The following is a 19,280-nucleotide window of genomic DNA, read 5'->3' as shown; positions in this document are numbered from 1 at the left end:
TATAGTGTTATTATAATCTGTACTTATATATTATTATAGTAAATATGTAGATGTTTAATATATAATAATGTTCTTGATATATATTTTATGTTCATAAATATAATAAGATAGATAGGCTATATATTTTCATATACTATTATTATAAGTTTGATAATATACATATCGCCACACATAAAATAGTTCTCAGCACCCTTGAGAACCTCGGATACGATATCCATAATATAGTTATCATACTTTTGAGCGGCGGCCATCTTGGATTTGAAAAATGATCACAAAATCGTTCTCTGCACTCTCAAGAATCTCGGATACGTACCCATATTTTTGTGTTCATAATCTTGCACGGCAGCCCTCTTGGATTTGAAAAATGATCACAAAATCGTTCTCAGCACCCTTGAAAACCTCGGATACGATACCCATAATGTAGTTATCATAATTTTGAGCGGCGGCCATCTTGGATTTAATATTGATCCCAAAATTGTTTTCTCGAGAACCTCGGATACGATACCCATATTTTTGTGATCATAATCTTGCACGGCGGCCATCTTGGATTTGAAAATTGATCACAAAATCGTTCTCAGCACCCTCGAAAAACTCGGATACGATACCCATAATGTAGTTATCATACTTTTGAGCGGCGGCCATCTTGGATTTGAAAACTGATCTCAAAATCGTTCTCTGCACCCTTGAGAACCTCGGATACGATACCCATAATCTAGTTATCATACTTTTGAGCGGTGGCCATCTTGGATTTCAAAAATGATCACAAAATCGTTCACAGCACCCTCGAGAACCTTGGATACGATACCCATAATGTAGTTAACATACTTTTAAGCGGCGGCTATTTTCAATTTGAAAAATGATCACAAAATCGTTCTCTGCATCCTCGAGAACCTCTGATACGATACCCATAATGTTGTTATCATAAATTTGAGCGGTGGCCATCTTGGATTTGAAAAATGATCATAAAATCGTTCTCTGCAACCTCGAGAACCTCGGATACGATACCCATAATATAGTTATCATACTTTTGAGCGGCGGCCATCTTGGATTTGAAAAATGATCACAAAATCGTTCTCTGCACTCTCAAGAATCTCGGATACGATACCCATATTTTTGTGATCATAATCTTGCACGGCAGCCCTCTTGGATTTGAAAAATGATCACAAAATCGTTCTCTGCACCCTCGAGAACCTCGGATACGATACGAATAATCTAGTTATCATACTTTTGAGCGGCGACCATCTCGGATTTAAAGATGATCCCAAAATTGTTTTCTGCTCCCTCGAGAACCTCGGACACGATATCCATATTGCTGAAAACATAATGGTTTGCGGCAGCCCTCTTGGATTTCTAAAATGATCGCAGAAGTTTTCTTTGCACCCTCGAGAACCTCGGACACGATATCCATATTGCTGAATGTTTTCAGTTTATATATAAAATTATGTTTAATTTTGTGCGGCAGCCATCTTGGACTAGAAAAATGATCACAAAATTGTTCTCAGCACCCTTGAGAACCTCGGATACGATATCCATCATAATATAGTTATCATACTTTTGAGCGGCGGCCATCTTGGATTTGAAAAATGATCACAAAATCGTTCTCTGCACACTCGAGAACCTCGGATACGATACCCATAATGTAGTTATCATAATTTTGAGCAGCGGCCATCTTGGATTTCAGAAATGATCACAAAATCGTTCTTTGCACTCTCAAGAATCTCGGATACGATACCCATATTTTTGTGATCATAATCTTTTACGGCGGCCATCTCGGATTTAAAAATGATCCCAAAATTGTTTTCTGCACCCTGGAGAAACTTGGACACGATATCCATATTGCTGAAATCATAATTTTGTGCGGCGGCCATCTTGGATTTAAATAATGATCACCAAATCGTTCTCTGCACCCTCGAGAACCTCGGATACGATACCCATAATCTAGTTATCATACTTTTGAGCGGCGGCCATCTCGGATTTAAAATGATCCCAAAATTGTTTTCTGCACCTTTGAGAACCTCGGACACGATATCCATATTGCTGAAAACATAATTTTGTGCGTCGGCCATCTTGGATTAGAAAAATGATCACAAAATCGTTCTCAACACCCTTGAGAACCTCGGATACGATATCCATAATATAGTTATCATACTTTTGAGCGGCGGCCATCTTGGATTTGAAAAATGATCACAAAATCGTTTTCTGCACTCTCAAGAATCTCGGATACGATACACATATTTTTGTTTTCATAATCTTGCACGGCAGCCTTCTTGGATTTGAAAAATGATAACATAATCGTTCTCAGCACCCTGGAGAACCTCGGATACGATACCCATAATGTAGTTATCATAATTTTGAGCAACGGCCATCTTGGATTTAAAAATGATCCCAAAATTGTTTTCTACAACCTCGAGAACGTCGGATACGATACCCATTTTTTGTGATCATAATCTTGCACGGTGGCCATCTAGGATTTGAAAAATGATCACAAAATCGTTCTCAGCACCCTCGAAAAACTCGGATACGATACCCATAATGTAGTTATCATACTTTTGAGCGGCGGCCATCTTGGATTTGAAAACTGATCACAGAATCGTTCTCTGCACCCTCGAGCACCTCGGATACGATACCCATAATGTAGTTAACATAATTTTGAGCGGCGGCCATCTAGGATTTCAGAAATGATCACAAAATCGTTCTGTGCACTCTCGAGAACCTCGGATACGATAATATATTTTTGTGATCATAATCTTGCACGGCGGCCATCTCGGATTTAAAAATGATCCCAAAATTGTTTTCTGCACCCTCGAGAACCTCGGACACGATATCCATATTGCTGAAAACATAATTTAGTGCGGCGGCCATCTTGGATTTGAAAAATGATCACAAAATCGTTCTCTGCACCCTCGAGAACCTCGGATACGATACCCATATTTTTGTGATCATAATCTTGCACGGCGGCCATCTTGGATTATAAAAATGATCACAAAATCGTTCTCTGCACTCTCGAGAACCTCGAATACGATACCCATATATTTGTGATCATAACCTTGCGCGGCGGCCATCTTGGATTTGAAAAATAATCACAAAATCTTTCTCAGCACCCTCGAGAACCTCGGATATGATACCCATAATGTAGTTATCATACTTTTGAGCGGCGGCCATCTTGGATTTGAGTACTGATCACAAAATCAATCTCTGCACCCTCGAAAAACTCGGATACGATACCCATAATCTAGTTATCATACTTTTGAGCGGCGGACATCTCGGATTTAAAAATTATCCCAAATTGTTTTTTGCACCCTCGAGAACCTCGGACACAATATCCATATTGCTGAAAACATAATATAGTGCGGCGGCCATCTTGGATATAAAAAATGATCACAAAATCGTTCTAGGCACCCTCGAGAACCTCGGCTACGATACCCATATTTTTGTGATCATAATCTTGCACGGCGGCCATCTTGTATTTGAAAAATAATCACAAAATCGTTCTCAGCACCCTCGAAAAACTCGGTTACGATACCCATAATGTATTTATCATACTTTTGAGCGGCGGCCATCTTGGATTTGAAAACTGATCAAAAAATCGTTTTCTGCACCCTCGAGAACCTCGGGTACGATATCCATATTGCTGAAATCATAATTTTGTGCGGCGGCCATCTTGGATGAGAAAAATGATTACAAAATCGTTCTCAGCACCCTCGAGAACCTCGGATACGATACCCATAATGTAGTTTAAATACTTTTGAGCGTCGGCCATCTTGTATTTGAAAACTGATCACAAAATCGTTCTCTGCACCCTGGAGAACCTAGGATACGATACCCATAATCTAGTTATCATACTTTTGAGCGGCGGCCATCTCGGATTTAAAAATGATCCCAAAATTGTTTTCTGCACCCTCGAGAACCTCGGACACGATACCAATAATCTAGTTATCATACTTTTGAGCGGCGGCTATCTCGGATTTGAAAAATGATCATTAAATCGTTCTCTGCACCCTCGAGAACCTCGGATACGATACCCATAATCTAGTTATCATACTTTTAAACGGCGGCCATCTCGGGTTTAAAAATGATCCCAAAATTGTTTTCTGCACCCTCGCGAACCTCGGACACGCTATCCATATTGCTGAAAACATAATGGTTTGCGGCAGCCCTCTTGGATTTCTAAAATGATCGCAGAATTTTTCTCTGCACCTTCGAGAACCTCGCACACGATATCCATATTGCTGAAAACATAATTTTGTGCGGCGGCCATCTTGGATTAAAAAAATGATCACAAAATCGTTCTCAGCACCCTTGAGAACCTCGGATACGATATCCATAATATAGTTTTCATACTTTTGAGCGGCGGCCATCTTGGAATTGAAAAATGATCACAAAATCGTTCTCTGCACTCTCAAGAATCTCGGATACGATACCCATATTTTTGTGATCATAATCTTGCACGGCAGCCCTCTTGGATTTGAAAAAATGATCACAAAATCGTTCTCAGCACCCTCGAGAACCTCGGATACGATACCCATAATGTAGTTATCATAATTTTAAGCGGCGGCCATCTCGTATTTAAAAATGATCCCAAAATTGTTTTCTGCACCCTCGAGAACCTCGGACACGATATCTATTTTGCTAAAATCATAATTTTGTGCGGCGGCCATCTTGGATTTGAAAAATGGTCATTTAATCGTTCTCTGCACCCTCGAGAACCTCGGATACGATACCCATAATCTAGTTATCATAATTTAAAACGGCGGCCATCTCGGGTTTTAAAAATGAACCCAAAATTGTTTTCTGCACCCTCGCGAACCTCGGACACGCTATCCATATTGCTGAAAACATCATGGTTTGCGGCAGCCCTCTTGGATTTCTAAAATGATCGCAGAATTTTTCTCTGCTCCCTCGAGAACCTCGCACACGATATCCATATTGCTGAAAACATAATTTTGTGCGGCGGCCATCTTGGATTAGAAAAATTATCACAAAATAGTTCTCAGCACCTTTGAGAACCTCGGATACGATACCCATAATCTAGTTATCATACTTTTAAACGGCGGCCATCTCGGGTTTAAAAATGATCCCAAAATTTTTTTTCTGCACCCTCGAGAACCTCGGACACGATATCCATATTGCTAAAATCATAATTTTGTGCGGCGGCCATCTTGGATTTGAAAAATGATCATTAAATTGTTCTCTGCACCCTCGAGAACCTCGGACACGATATCCATATTGCTGAAAACATAATTTTGTGCGGCGGCCATCTTGGAATAGAAAAATTATCATAAAATAGTTCTCAGCACCCTTGGGAACCTCGGATACGTACCCATATTTTTGTGATCATAATCTTGCACGGCAGCCCTCTTGGATTTGAAAAAATGATCACAAAATCGTTCTCAGCACCCTCGAGAACCTCGGATACGATACCCATAATGTAGTTATCATAATTTTAAGCGGCGGCCATCTCGTATTTAAAAATGATCCCAAAATTGTTTTCTGCACCCTCGAGAACCTCGGACACGATATCTTTTTTGCTAAAATCATAATTTTGTGCGGCGGCCATCTTGGATTTGAAAAATGGTCATTTAATCGTTCTCTGCACCCTCGAGAACCTCGGATACGATACCCATATTTTTGTGATCATAATCTTGCACGGCGGCCATCTTTGATTTGAAAAATGATCACAAAATCGTTCTCTGCACCCTCGAGAACCTCGGATATGATACCCATAATGTAGTTATCATACTTTTGAGCGGCGGCCATCTTGGATTTGAATACTGATCACAAAATCGTTCTCTGCACCCTCGAAAAACTAGTATACGATACCCATAATCTGGTTATCATACTTTTGAGCGGCGGCCATCTCGGATTTAAAAATTATCCCAAAATATTTTCTGCACCCTCGAGAACCTCGGACACGATATCCATATTGCTGAAAACATAATGGTTTGCGGCAGCCCTCTTGGATTTCTAAAATGATCGCATTCTTCTCTGCACCCTCGAGAACCTCGGACACGATATCCATATTGCTTAAATCATAATTTTGTGCGGCAACCATCTTGGATTAAAAAATAATCACCAAATTGTTCTCAGCACCCTCGAGAACCTCGGATACGATACCCATAATGTAGTTATCATACTTTTGAGCGGCGGCCATCTTGGATTTGAAAACTGATCACAAAATCGTTCTCTGCACCCTCGAGAACCTAGGATACGATATCCATAATCTAGTTATCATACTCTTGAGCGGCGGCCATCTCGGATTTAAAAATGATCCCCAAATTGTTTTCTGCACCCTCGAGAACCTCGGACACGATATCCATATTGCTGAAAACATAATTTAGTGCGGCGGCCATCTTGGATTTGAAAAATGATCACAAAATCGTTCTCTGCACCTTCGAGAACCTCGCACACGATATCCATATTGCTGAAAACATAATATAGTGCGGCGGCCATCTTGGATATAAAAAATGATCACAAAATCGTTCTCAGCACCCTTGAGAACCTCGGATACGATATCCATAATATAGTTTTCATACTTTTGAGCGGCGGCCATCTTGGAATTGAAAAATGATCACAAAATCGTTCTCTGCACTCTCAAGAATCTCGGATACGATACCCATATTTTTGTGATCATAATCTTGCACGGCAGCCCTCTTGGATTTGAAAAAATGATCACAAAATCGTTCTCAGCACCCTCGAGAACCTCGGATACGATACCCATAATGTAGTTATCATAATTTTAAGCGGCGGCCATCTCGTATTTAAAAATGATCCCAAAATTGTTTTCTGCACCCTCGAGAACCTCGGACACGATATCTATTTTGCTAAAATCATAATTTTGTGCGGCGGCCATCTTGGATTTGAAAAATGGTCATTTAATCGTTCTCAGCACCCTCGAAAAACTCGGTTACGATACCCATAATGTATTTATCATACTTTTGAGCGGCGGCCATCTTGGATTTGAAAACTGATCAAAAAATCGTTTTCTGCACCCTCGAGAACCTCGGGTACGATATCCATATTGCTGAAATCATAATTTTGTGCGGCGGCCATCTTGGATGAGAAAAATGATTACAAAATCGTTCTCAGCACCCTCGAGAACCTCGGATACGATACCCATAATGTAGTTTAAATACTTTTGAGCGTCGGCCATCTTGTATTTGAAAACTGATCACAAAATCGTTCTCTGCACCCTGGAGAACCTAGGATACGATACCCATAATCTAGTTATCATACTTTTGAGCGGCGGCCATCTCGGATTTAAAAATGATCCCAAAATTGTTTTCTGCACCCTCGAGAACCTCGGACACGATACCCATAATCTAGTTATCATACTTTTGAGCGGCGGCTATCTCGGATTTGAAAAATGATCATTAAATCGTTCTCTGCACCCTCGAGAACCTCGGATACGATACCCATAATCTAGTTATCATACTTTTAAACGGCGGCCATCTCGGGTTTAAAAATGATCCGAAAATTGTTTTCTGCACCCTCGCGAACCTCGGACACGCTATCCATATTGCTGAAAACATAATGGTTTGCGGCAGCCCTCTTGGATTTCTAAAATGATCGCAGAATTTTTCTCTGCACCTTCGAGAACCTCGCACACGATATCCATATTGCTGAAAACATAATATAGTGCGGCGGCCATCTTGGATATAAAAAATGATCACAAAATCGTTCTCAGCACCCTTGAGAACCTCGGATACGATATCCATAATATAGTTTTCATACTTTTGAGCGGCGGCCATCTTGGAATTGAAAAATGATCACAAAATCGTTCTCTGCACTCTCAAGAATCTCGGATACGATACCCATATTTTTGTGATCATAATCTTGCACGGCAGCCCTCTTGGATTTGAAAAAATGATCACAAAATCGTTCTCAGCACCCTCGAGAACCTCGGATACGATACCCATAATGTAGTTATCATAAATTTAAGCGGCGGCCATCTCGTATTTAAAAATGATCCCAAAATTGTTTTCTGCACCCTCGAGAACCTCGGACACGATATCTATTTTGCTAAAATCATAATTTTGTGCGGCGGCCATCTTGGATTTGAAAAATGGTCATTTAATCGTTCTCTGCACCCTCGAGAACCTCGGATACGATACCCATAATCTAGTTATCATAATTTTAAACGGCGGCCATCTCGGGTTTTAAAAATGAACCCAAAATTGTTTTCTGCACCCTCGCGAACCTCGGACACGCTATCCATATTGCTGAAAACATCATGGTTTGCGGCAGCCCTCTTGGATTTCTAAAATGATCGCAGAATTTTTCTCTGCTCCCTCGAGAACCTCGCACACGATATCCATATTGCTGAAAACATAATTTTGTGCGGCGGCCATCTTGGATTAGAAAAATTATCACAAAATAGTTCTCAGCACCTTTGAGAACCTCGGATACGATACCCATAATCTAGTTATCATACTTTTAAACGGCGGCCATCTCGGGTTTAAAAATGATCCCAAAATTGTTTTCTGCACCCTCGAGAACCTCGGACACGATATCCATATTGCTAAAATCATAATTTTGTGCGGCGGCCATCTTGGATTTGAAAAATGATCATTAAATTGTTCTCTGCACCCTCGAGAACCTCGGACACGATATCCATATTGCTGAAAACATAATTTTGTGCGGCGGCCATCTTGGATTAGAAAAATTATCATAAAATAGTTCTCAGCACCCTTGAGAACCTCGGATACGTACCCATATTTTTGTGATCATAATCTTGCACGGCAGCCCTCTTGGATTTGAAAAAATGATCACAAAATCGTTCTCAGCACCCTCGAGAACCTCGGATACGATACCCATAATGTAGTTATCATAATTTTAAGCGGCGGCCATCTCGTATTTAAAAATGATCCCAAAATTGTTTTCTGCACCCTCGAGAACCTCGGACACGATATCTTTTTTGCTAAAATCATAATTTTGTGCGGCGGCCATCTTGGATTTGAAAAATGGTCATTTAATCGTTCTCTGCACCCTCGAGAACCTCGGATACGATACCCATATTTTTGTGATCATAATCTTGCACGGCGGCCATCTTTGATTTGAAAAATGATCACAAAATCGTTCTCTGCACCCTCGAGAACCTCGGATATGATACCCATAATGTAGTTATCATACTTTTGAGCGGCGGCCATCTTGGATTTGAATACTGATCACAAAATCGTTCTCTGCACCCTCGAAAAACTAGTATACGATACCCATAATCTGGTTATCATACTTTTGAGCGGCGGCCATCTCGGATTTAAAAATTATCCCAAAATATTTTCTGCACCCTCGAGAACCTCGGACACGATATCCATATTGCTGAAAACATAATGGTTTGCGGCAGCCCTCTTGGATTTCTAAAATGATCGCATTCTTCTCTGCACCCTCGAGAACCTCGGACACGATATCCATATTGCTTAAATCATAATTTTGTGCGGCAACCATCTTGGATTAAAAAATAATCACCAAATTGTTCTCAGCACCCTCGAGAACCTCGGATACGATACCCATAATGTAGTTATCATACTTTTGAGCGGCGGCCATCTTGGATTTGAAAACTGATCACAAAATCGTTCTCTGCACCCTCGAGAACCTAGGATACGATATCCATAATCTAGTTATCATACTCTTGAGCGGCGGCCATCTCGGATTTAAAAATGATCCCCAAATTGTTTTCTGCACCCTCGAGAACCTCGGACACGATATCCATATTGCTGAAAACATAATTTAGTGCGGCGGCCATCTTGGATTTGAAAAATGATCACAAAATCGTTCTCTGCACCCTCGAGAACCTCGGATACGATACCCATATTTTTGTGATCATAATCTTGCACGGCGGCCATCTTGGATTATAAAAATGATCACAAAATCGTTCTCTGCACTCTCGAGAACCTCGAATACGATACCCATATATTTGTGATCATAACCTTGCGCGGCGGCCATCTTGGATTTGAAAAATAATCACAAAATCTTTCTCAGCACCCTCGAGAACCTCGGATATGATACCCATAATGTAGTTATCATACTTTTGAGCGGCGGCCATCTTGGATTTGAGTACTGATCACAAAATCGTTCTCTGCACCCTCGAAAAACTCGGATACGATACCCATAATCTAGTTATCATACTTTTGAGCGGCGGACATCTCGGATTTAAAAATTATCCCAAATTGTTTTTTGCACCCTCGAGAACCTCGGACACAATATCCATATTGCTGAAAACATAATTTAGTGCGGCGGCCATCTTGGATATAAAAAATGATCACAAAATCGTTCTAGGCACCCTCGAGAACCTCGGCTACGATACCCATATTTTTGTGATCATAATCTTGCACGGCGGCCATCTTGTATTTGAAAAATGGTCATTTAATCGTTCTCAGCACCCTCGAAAAACTCGGTTACGATACCCATAATGTATTTATCATACTTTTGAGCGGCGGCCATCTTGGATTTGAAAACTGATCAAAAAATCGTTTTCTGCACCCTCGAGAACCTCGGGTACGATATCCATATTGCTGAAATCATAATTTTGTGCGGCGGCCATCTTGGATGAGAAAAATGATTACAAAATCGTTCTCAGCACCCTCGAGAACCTCGGATACGATACCCATAATGTAGTTTAAATACTTTTGAGCGTCGGCCATCTTGTATTTGAAAACTGATCACAAAATCGTTCTCTGCACCCTGGAGAACCTAGGATACGATACCCATAATCTAGTTATCATACTTTTGAGCGGCGGCCATCTCGGATTTAAAAATGATCCCAAAATTGTTTTCTGCACCCTCGAGAACCTAGGATACGATACCCATAATCTAGTTATCATACTTTTGAGCGGCGGCTATCTCGGATTTGAAAAATGATCATTAAATCGTTCTCTGCACCCTCGAGAACCTCGGATACGATACCCATAATCTAGTTATCATACTTTTAAACGGCGGCCATCTCGGGTTTAAAAATGATCCGAAAATTGTTTTCTGCACCCTCGCGAACCTCGGACACGCTATCCATATTGCTGAAAACATAATGGTTTGCGGCAGCCCTCTTGGATTTCTAAAATGATCGCAGAATTTTTCTCTGCACCTTCGAGAACCTCGCACACGATATCCATATTGCTGAAAACATAATTTTGTGCGGCGGCCATCTTGGATTAAAAAAATGATCACAAAATCGTTCTCAGCACCCTTGAGAACCTCGGATACGATATCCATAATATAGTTTTCATACTTTTGAGCGGCGGCCAACTTGGAATTGAAAAATGATCACAAAATCGTTCTCTGCACTCTCAAGAATCTCGGATACGATACCCATATTTTTGTGATCATAATCTTGCACGGCAGCCCTCTTGGATTTGAAAAAATGATCACAAAATCGTTCTCAGCACCCTCGAGAACCTCGGATACGATACCCATAATGTAGTTATCATAATTTTAAGCGGCGGCCATCTCGTATTTAAAAATGATCCCAAAATTGTTTTCTGCACCCTCGAGAACCTCGGACACGATATCTATTTTGCTAAAATCATAATTTTGTGCGGCGGCCATCTTGGATTTGAAAAATGGTCATTTAATCGTTCTCTGCACCCTCGAGAACCTCGGATACGATACCCATAATCTAGTTATCATAATTTTAAACGGCGGCCATCTCGGGTTTTAAAAATGAACCCAAAATTGTTTTCTGCACCCTCGCGAACCTCGGACACGCAATCCATATTGCTGAAAACATCATGGTTTGCGGCAGCCCTCTTGGATTTCTAAAATGATCGCAGAATTTTTCTCTGCTCCCTCGAGAACCTCGCACACGATATCCATATTGCTGAAAACATAATTTTGTGCGGCGGCCATCTTGGATTAGAAAAATTATCACAAAATAGTTCTCAGCACCTTTGAGAACCTCGGATACGATACCCATAATCTAGTTATCATACTTTTAAACGGCGGCCATCTCGGGTTTAAAAATGATCCCAAAATTGTTTTCTGCACCCTCGAGAACCTCGGACACGATATCCATATTGCTAAAATCATAATTTTGTGCGGCGGCCATCTTGGATTTGAAAAATGATCATTAAATTGTTCTCTGCACCCTCGAGAACCTCGGACACGATATCCATATTGCTGAAAACATAATTTTGTGCGGCGGCCATCTTGGATTAGAAAAATTATCATAAAATAGTTCTCAGCACCCTTGAGAACCTCGGATACGTACCCGTATTTTTGTGATCATAATCTTGCACGGCAGCCCTCTTGGATTTGAAAAATGATCACAAAATCGTTCTCAGCACCCTTGAAAACCTCGGATACGATACCCATAATGTAGTTATCATAATTTTGAGCGGCGGCCATCTTGGATTTAATATTGATCCCAAAATTGTTTTCTGCAACCTCGAGAACCTCGGATACGATACCCATATTTTTGTGATCATAATCTTGCACGGCGGCCATCTTGGATTTGAAAAATGATCACAAAATCGTTCTCAGCACCCTCAAAAAACTCGGATACGATACCCATAATGTAGTTATTATATTTTTGAGCGGTGGCCATCTTGGATTTGAAAATTGATCACAAAATCGTTCTCAGCACCCTCGAAAAACTCGGATACGATACCCATAATGTAGTTATCATACTTTTGAGCGGCGGCCATCTTGGATTTGAAAACTGATCTCAAAATCGTTCTCTGCACCCTTGAGAACCTCGGATACGATACCCATAATCTAGTTATCATACTTTTGAACGGTGGCCATCTTGGATTTCAAAAATGATCACAAAATCGTTCACAGCACCCTCGAGAACCTTGGATACGATACCCATAATGTAGTTAACATACTTTTAAGCGGCGGCTATTTTCAATTTGAAAAATTATCACAAAATCGTTCTCTGCATCCTCGAGAACCTCTGATACAATACCCATAATGTTGTTATCATAAATTTGAGCGGTGGCCATCTTGGATTTGAAAAATGATCACAAAATCGTTCTCTGCAACCTCGAGAACCTCGGATACGATACCCATAATATAGTTATCATACTTTTGAGCGGCGGCCATCTTGGATTTGAAAAATGATCACAAAATCGTTCTCTGCACTCTCAAGAATCTCGGATACGATACCCATATTTTTGTGATCATAATCTTGCACGGCAGCCCTCTTGGATTTGAAAAATGATCACAAAATCGTTCTCTGCACCCTCGAGAACCTCGGATACGATACGAATAATCTAGTTATCATACTTTTGAGCGGCGACCATCTCGGATTTAAAAATTATCCCAAAATGTTTTCTGCACCCTCGAGAACCTCGGACACGATATCCATATTGCTGAAAACATAATGGTTTGCGGCAGCCCTCTTGGATTTCTAAAATGATCGCAGAATTCTTCTCAGCACCCTCGAGAACCTCGGACACGATATCCATATTGCTAAAATCATAATTTTGTGCGGCAGCCATCTTGGATTTAAAAAATAATCACCAAATTGTTCTCAGCACCCTCGAGAACCTCGGATACGATACCCATAATGTAGTTATCATACTTTTGAGCGGCGGCCATCTTGGATTTGAAAACTGATCACAAAATCGTTCTCTGCACCCTCGAGAACCTAGGATACGATATCCATAATCTAGTTATCATACTTTTGAGCGGCGGCCATCTCGGATTTAAAAATGATCCCCAAATTGTTTTTTGCACCCTCGAGAACCTCGGACACAATATCCATATTGCTGAAAACATAATTTAGTGCGGCGGCCATCTTGGATATAAAAAATGATCACAAAATCATTCTAGGCACCCTCGAGAACCTCGGCTACGATACCCATATTTTTGTGATCATAATCTTGCACGGCGGCCATCTTGTATTTAAAAAATATTCACAAAATCGTTCTCAGCACCCTCGAAAAACTCGGTTACGATACCCATAATGTATTTATCATACTTTTGAGCGGCGGCCATCTTGGATTTGAAAACTGATCAAAAAATCGTTTTCTGCACCCTCGAGAACCTCGGATACGATACCCATAATGTAGTTTAAATACTTTTGAGCGTCAGCCATCTTGTATTTGAAAACTGATCACAAAATCGTTCTCTGCACCCTGGAGAACCTAGGATACGATACCCATAATCTAGTTATCATACTTTTGAGCGGCGGCCATCTCGGATTTAAAAATGATCCCAAAATTGTTTTCTGCACCCTCGAGAACCTCGGACACGATACCCATAATCTAGTTATCATACTTTTGAGCGGCGGCCATCTCGGATTTGAAAAATGATCATTAAATCGTTCTCTGCACCCTCGAGAACCTCGGATACGATACCCATAATCTAGTTATCATACTTTTAAACGGCGGCCATCTCGGGTTTAAAAATGATCCCAAAATTGTTTTCTGCACCCTCGCGAACCTCGGACACGCTATCCATATTGCTGAAAACATAATGGTTTGCGGCAGCCCTCTTGGATTTCTAAAATGATCGCAGAATTTTTCTCTGCACCGTCGAGAACCTCGCACACGATATCCATATTGCTGAAAACATAATGTTGTGCGGCGGCCATCTTGGATTAAAAAAATGATCACAAAATCGTTCTCAGCACCCTTGAGAACCTCGGATACGATATCCATAATATAGTTTTCATACTTTTGAGCGGCGGCCATCTTGGAATTGAAAAATGATCACAAAATCGTTCTCTGCACTCTCAAGAATCTCGGATACGATACCCATATTTTTGTGATCATAATCTTGCACGGCAGCCCTCTTGGATTTGAAAAAATGATCACAAAATCGTTCTCAGCACCCTCGAGAACCTCGGATACGATACCCATAATGTAGTTATCATAATTTTAAGCGGCGGCCATCTCGTATTTAAAAATGATCCCAAAATTGTTTTCTGCACCCTCGAGAACCTCGGACACGATATCTATTTTGCTAAAATCATAATTTTGTGCGGCGGCCATCTTGGATTATAAAAATGGTCATTTAATCTTTCTCTGCACCCTCGAGAACCTCGGACACGATACCCATAATCTAGTTATCATACTTTTAAACGGCGGCCATCTCGGGTTTAAAAATGAACCCAAAATTGTTTTCTGCACCCTCGCGAACCTCGGACACGCTATCCATATTGCTGAAAACATCATGGTTTGCGGCAGCCCTCTTGGATTTCTAAAATGATCGCAGAATTTTTCTCTGCACCCTCGAGAACCTCGCACACGATATCCATATTGCTGAAAACATAATTTTGTGCGGCGGCCATCTTGGATTAGAAAAATTATCACAAAATAGTTCTCAGCACCTTTGAGAACCTCGGATACGATACTCATAATCTTGTTATCATACTTTTAAACGGCGGCCATCTCGGGTTTAAAAATGATCCCAAAATTGTTTTCTGCACCCTCGAGAACCTCGGACACGATATCCATATTGCTAAAATCATAATTTTGTGCGGCGGCCATCTTGGATTTGAAAAATGATCATTAAATTGTTCTCTGCACCCTCGAGAACCTCGGACACGATATCCATATTGCTGAAAACATAATTTTGTGCGGCGGCCATCTTGGATTAGAAAAATTATCATAAAATAGTTCTCAGCACCCTTGAGAACCTCGGATACGATATCCATAATATAGTTATCATACTTTTGAGCGGCGGCCATCTTGGATTTGAAAAATGATCACAAAATCGTTCTCTGCACTCTCAAGAATCTCGGATACGTACCCATATTTTTGTGTTCATAATCTTGCACGGCAGCCCTCTTGGATTTGAAAAATGATCACAAAATCGTTCTCAGCACCCTTGAAAACCTCGGATACGATACCCATAATGTAGTTATCATAATTTTGAGCGGCGGCCATCTTGGATTTAATATTGATCCCAAAATTGTTTTCTCGAGAACCTCGGATACGATACACATATTTTTGTGATCATAATCTTGCACGGCGGCCATCTTGGATTTGAAAATTGATCACAAAATCGTTCTCAGCACCCTCGAAAAACTCGGATACGATACCCATAATGTAGTTATCATACTTTTGAGCGGCGGCCATCTTGGATTTGAAAACTGATCTCAAAATCGTTCTCTGCACCCTTGAGAACCTCGGATACGATACCCATAATCTAGTTATCATACTTTTGAGCGGTGGCCATCTTGGATTTCAAAAATGATCACAAAATCGTTCACAGCACCCTCGAGAACCTTGGATACGATACCCATTATGTAGTTAACATACTTTTAAGCGGCGGCTATTTTCAATTTGAAAAATGATCACAAAATCGTTCTCTGCATCCTCGAGAACCTCTGATACGATACCCATAATGTTGTTATCATAAATTTGAGCGGTGGCCATCTTGGATTTGAAAAATGATCATAAAATCGTTCTCTGCAACCTCGAGAACCTCGGATACGATACCCATAATATAGTTATCATACTTTTGAGCGGCGGCCATCTTGGATTTGAAAAATGATCACAAAATCGTTCTCTGCACTCTCAAGAATCTCGGATACGATACCCATATTTTTGTGATCATAATCTTGCACGGCAGCCCTCTTGGATTTGAAAAATGATCACAAAATCGTTCTCTGCACCCTCGAGAACCTCGGATACGATACGAATAATCTAGTTATCATACTTTTGAGCGGCGACCATCTCGGATTTAAAAATGATCCCAAAATTGTTTTCTGCTCCCTCGAGAACCTCGGACACGATATCCATATTGCTGAAAACATAATGGTTTGCGGCAGCCCTCTTGGATTTCTAAAATGATCGCAGAAGTTTTCTTTGCACCCTCGAGAACCTCGGACACGATATCCATATTGCTGAATGTTTTCAGTTTATATATAAAATTATGTTTAATTTTGTGCGGCAGCCATCTTGGACTAGAAAAATGATCACAAAATTGTTCTCAGCACCCTTGAGAACCTCGGATACGATATCCATCATAATATAGTTATCATACTTTTGAGCGGCGGCCATCTTGGATTAGAAAAATTATCACAAAATCGTTCTCTGCACACTCGAGAACCTCGGATACGATACCCATAATGTAGTTATCATAATTTTGAGCAGCGGCCATCTTGGATTTCAGAAATGATCACAAAATCGTTCTTTGCACTCTCAAGAATCTCGGATACGATACCCATATTTTTGTGATCATAATCTTTTACGGCGGCCATCTCGGATTTAAAAATGATCCCAAAATTGTTTTCTGCACCCTGGAGAAACTTGGACACGATATCCATATTGCTGAAATCATAATTTTGTGCGGCGGCCATCTTGGATTTAAATAATGATCACCAAATCGTTCTCTGCACCCTCGAGAACCTCGGATACGATACCCATAATCTAGTTATCATACTTTTGAGCGGCGGCCATCTCGGATTTAAAATGATCCCAAAATTGTTTTCTGCACCTTTGAGAACCTCGGACACGATATCCATATTGCTGAAAACATAATTTTGTGCGGCGGCCATCTTGGATTAGAAAAATGATCACAAAATCGTTCTCAACACCCTTGAGAACCTCGGATACGATATCCATAATATAGTTATCATACTTTTGAGCGGCGGCCATCTTGGATTTGAAAAATGATCACAAAATCGTTTTCTGCACTCTCAAGAATCTCGGATACGATACACATATTTTTGTTTTCATAATCTTGCACGGCAGCCTTCTTGGATTTGAAAAATGATAACATAATCGTTCTCAGCACCCTGGAGAACCTCGGATACGATACCCATAATGTAGTTATCATAATTTTGAACGGCGGCCATCTTGGATTTAAAAATGATCCCAAAATTGTTTTCTACAACCTCGAGAACGTCGGATACGATACCCATATTTTTGTGATCATAATCTTGCACGGTGGCCATCTAGGATTTGAAAAATGATCACAAAATCGTTCTCAGCACCCTCGAAAAACTCGGATACGATACCCATAATGTAGTTATCATACTTTTGAGCGGCGGCCATCTTGGATTTGAAAACTGATCACAGAATCGTTCTCTGCACCCTCGAGCACCTCGGATACGATACCCATAATGTAGTTAACATAATTTTGAGCGGCGGCCATCTAGGATTTCAGAAATGATCACAAAATCGTTCTGTGCACTCTCGAGAACCTCGGATACGATAATATATTTTTGTGATCATAATCTTGCACGGCGGCCATCTCGGATTTAAAAATGATCCCAAAATTGTTTGCTGCACCCTCGAGAACCTTGGACACGATATCCATATTGCTGAAATCATAATTATGTGCGGCGGCCATCTTGGATTTGAAAAATGATCACCAAATCGTTCTCTGCACCCTAGAGAACCTCGTATACGATACCCATAATCTAGTTATCATACTTTTGAGCGGCGGCCATCTCGGATTTAAAAATGATCCCAAAATTGTTTTCTGCACCCTCGAGAACCTCGGACACGATATCCATATTGCTGAAAACATAATGGTTTGCGGCAGCCCTCTTGGATTTCTAAAATGATCGCAGAATTCTTCTCTGCACCCTCGAGAACCTCAGATACGATATCCATATTGCTGAAATCATAATTCTGTTCGGCGGCCATCTTGGATGAGAAAAATGATAACAAAATCGTTCTCAGCACCCTTGAGAACCTCGGATACGATATCCATAATATAGTTATCATACTTTTGAGCGGCGGCCATCCTGGAATTGAAAAATGATCACAAAATCGTTCTCTGCACTCTCAAGAATCTCGGATACGATACCCATATTTTTGTGATCATAATCTTGCACGGCAGCCCTCTTGGATTTGAAAAAATGATCACAAAATCGTTCTCAATACCCTCGAGAACCTCGGATACGATACCCATATTTTCCGATATATTTTTATAAAATCATTAAATTTAATATTCCAGTATCTGGGTGACTTTTTAAGGCCATAGGTTGATTTTCTAAGTTTACAAATTTTGTTATTTGGTAACCTCATACAAACTGTCTCTTTTATATCCCGTAAAGGAATGCTTCCGTTACGTCCATTTGGTACACTGGTTCTTGTTTTTGCATGGCCACTGCCATCATGGTCCAATATGTTGCTATCTAGGGAACGGGGCATAAGTATTGCTGTCACAATTTTTGTGTTCAAAACCTCTTGCCACAAGTCTTGCTTTATATATGTTCTTGCCTTCTATTTCTTTAATCTTGAATACCCACTTTTTTTTTTCTTTTTTTTATTTATTTATATTACATATACCGATATAAAACTAGGACAAATTACCATCTAAAAAAAAACACAAAGGTTAACAACTAATGCTAATAACACTTAATAATACGTCACAACTCAACAACA

This window comes from Leptidea sinapis, chromosome 6 (genome assembly GCF_905404315.1).
Source record: "Leptidea sinapis chromosome 6, ilLepSina1.1, whole genome shotgun sequence".
Classification (NCBI taxonomy): domain Eukaryota; kingdom Metazoa; phylum Arthropoda; class Insecta; order Lepidoptera; family Pieridae; genus Leptidea; species Leptidea sinapis.
The sequence above is the reverse complement of the archived record's forward strand: the minus strand, read 5'-3'. Positions refer to the sequence as shown.